Source organism: Lolium rigidum, chromosome 2, assembly GCF_022539505.1.
Source record: "Lolium rigidum isolate FL_2022 chromosome 2, APGP_CSIRO_Lrig_0.1, whole genome shotgun sequence".
Lineage (NCBI taxonomy): Eukaryota > Viridiplantae > Streptophyta > Magnoliopsida > Poales > Poaceae > Lolium > Lolium rigidum.
Genome location: NC_061509.1, coordinates 127,312,364 through 127,315,554, shown reverse-complemented (window position 1 = coordinate 127,315,554; position 3,191 = coordinate 127,312,364).

Genomic DNA, 3,191 nt, shown 5'->3' with positions numbered 1-3,191 from the left:
GTAAATACATGCAGTAATCTTGTCAATCCATTTGTGAGAGTTTCAGAAATATTTTGAACCCAAATCCAATTGTGTGTGCATCTCTGTTTAAATATCTTTCAAATGCCAGTGGTCTCATATTTTTAGGATTTTTCTACGATTTATGGCTTACAGATCTTGTTTTCTGTACAGTCAGATTCAAAGAAATTCCTAAAATAGTAGGTTTAATATATTTGGGTGATTCCAATTGGGTTAGTCTTGTATTAGTACTGGCCATCTAGGAAAAATACTGTTAGTCTCTGTTCAGGCATATTTGTTACTATTAGTAATGTATATGTGTGACATGCATTGTTGGAGCAAAACTTTTCGGTTTATTTAAAACCCTTGGCCAACTCTTTTTAGTAGAGATGGGCAACCTTTGTTTTATGCTTGCAAAACAAAACCTCTGCAATTTAACTTTAGCCCTATTGTTTTGCTTAAGTTTTCAAATGATGTGGAATATGGTTTGCTTCCTATTTTGGATGTTGTGTTATGTGAGCAAACTAAGTTAGGAAAAACTGTTTTCTACTTTTCCAAAAATGTTTGAAAATGTTTTGTGAATGTATTTGATGTCAAACTAATGCTATTGTCCTCTTTATGATGTTATCTACCAGGGGATGTTTGGTTTATACCATGGTGATAACCGAGAGAGGCAATTGCTAAGTTGTGATACTCTCATACCTTTACTAGGTAAATAACATGGGTTCTCTTTAAGTTGTTTGTGGTATCTATAAGTCCTTTGTATGGTAGATCTTTATTGAATGGTTAAATTATGGTTGTTGTATGTTTGTTTTGTTGGTGCAATGTGATTGATTGTGTTCCTTTTATATTTTCCGGCGATAGACGCGAACAATTCCGGAGAAGAAGAAGAAGTGGAATCGGACGAGGATTTTATATATGTTGTTGGAATTCTTGTATTGATGGAGTTGAAGAAGTCCAGGGACAAATAAGCCAAGGCAAGCCATCTCTTGATCTCTGAATGTTGAATCACATTTTGTGGTTACTTTGTTGTTATTCTGGTCTCTCGATATATTTTGTGTGGTATCTACTTATGTTGATGGAGCGTGCTCACCATGAGCATGTTGGATTCTCTTTGACATCTCACCTACCATCCCCTTTAGGGAAATGGTGGTCATTATCATGATCTTGGTGTACCCTCTAAGTGTGAGGGGTATGCCCACTTATCTTGTGTGTGTCGACCTCTTGGCACCCTTCTTGAACCCCCTTGTTGATGTTCTGCATACTTACTCTCGAGTATGTTGAACCCCTTGTTGATCTTATGCATGCATACCCTGAGCATGTATGTCCCCTTGACCATCTATATTATCACCTTCTTAGCGGTATGATGATTAACATCTTGAACCTTGTTGAATCTTCCAACTTATGTTGTCCCTTACATGCTTATCCTAAGTATGTATGATCCCTTTAACACCTCAATTATCATCCCCTTAGTGGTATGATAGCTAGCATCATGTCATTGTGACTCTTAGTTCCTTCATAAAACTATGGGTTGGGAACCCCCTTGGAAAAATACCTTGTTGAAAAGAATTTTTGAAAAACCTTGGGTGAGTTGGACTTACCTAAGTGTGTGTTTATGAAAGGAAAGGACTTTGGCAAAGGTGATTGGAAGGAGAAATCTTGTTTATGAAAACTTTGGCGCCTAAGTACTCACCCATGAAAATTAACCCGCGCAACCACATTACCCTGGAGTGGGACGGGGCTTAGCTCGTAGTTTGTTCTTCTTAACATGGGACACAGCACAACTATATAAGGGTAAGGTTACCCCTGAATCCGGATTGTCGTTGGTGGAGACAATAGTATAACGGGAGGCCTTCGGGGCTGACCCGTCCGGAAGACACTATGGGTCTCCTGGCTTGGCGGTGGAGCCACGCTCAAAGTGAGGTGAGCTGCCACGGTGCCGGGGAGGTACATACTCCGTAGGGTAGGATCCCGTGCTAAGACGAATAGGCGAAAGGCTATGTCCGAGTTTTTGTCATGGCATAGTTGATATGCGGGGATGATGCCCACATGATGAACTCGCGGATCTTGTGGGGAAAGTGTGCAAACTCTGCAGAGTAAAATCTATTCGAATAGCCGCGTCCGCGGTCATGGACGGTTGGAATGGCTGTTGCTTAGCTCGATGAGTTTTTGGTTTACAAAAATTGTTTGGAAAATGAAAGAAAGGAACTTGTTTTCGGAGTACTGGAAGGGTACGAGAATGGTTTGGTTGACCAGTGAGATGGTCGGAAAGGAAACAAATTGGGTTACCCCTCCCTAGTGTTTTATGTTGTAGAACTCTTTTGAAGTATCTTCTTCCACAAAGATATAGAGATGTCATAGAACCCCTTGAGTATCCCTTCTTCTAAGATGTCGGGATGATATATCCACAAGAGACACTACTTCTCTTCTACATGCTATTTCCACAAGAGAAATTATCTCTTCCCTCTTGTCATCTAGATTAGCACTTGTTATCTTGCACTCTTGCAAAGTACCTTCTTGATGGTTTGCGAGTACAATTCCAAATGTACTCACGGCTTTGTCCCTGGCTATTTACTTGGCCAGACTTGGAGGAACACGACGGAAGAAGAAGAAGTTGGTGACGTCTATGCGAGCTAGGAACGTCTTCCCAGTCAGTTGCCTGTAGGGTTTATGGCAGATGACTTGGGCTCCGCGCTGTTGAAGTGATGATGCTACTCTGATGTTTAGTTAGGCCCTTCGAGGCTATTATGTAAGTATGGTCATGTGACCATGATTGTAATTTTCTTATTCCGCTTTGTAATGGATGGTGTAATTTGATATCGGTTCGGTTATGTGTTCACGACGCACTGATCATGGGATCGTGGCTGGCCATACATAACGAGTTTTGGACAGCTGGTCCGGGGTCCCCACAAGAAGCATTCTTGGAGGCTATTCATGTGCGGGGATACTAGCTAGCAACAATGTGTGACTCTAGATCGATTTTACCATACAGCCGATCTCGATTTGGGCATGCGAGCTTAAACGGTAGTCTTTCGCTCATCCTCGAGCGGTACTACCGGTCAAAGCGGCACTACGGATTGAGATTGCGGTACTACCGCTACGTCTAAAGTCACCAATGTTGCTTGTTAGTGTCCTCTTTGATCCTTAATTTCTCGGCTTGTGCACTTATCCCCTATTCCCTCCCAAACCTTTGC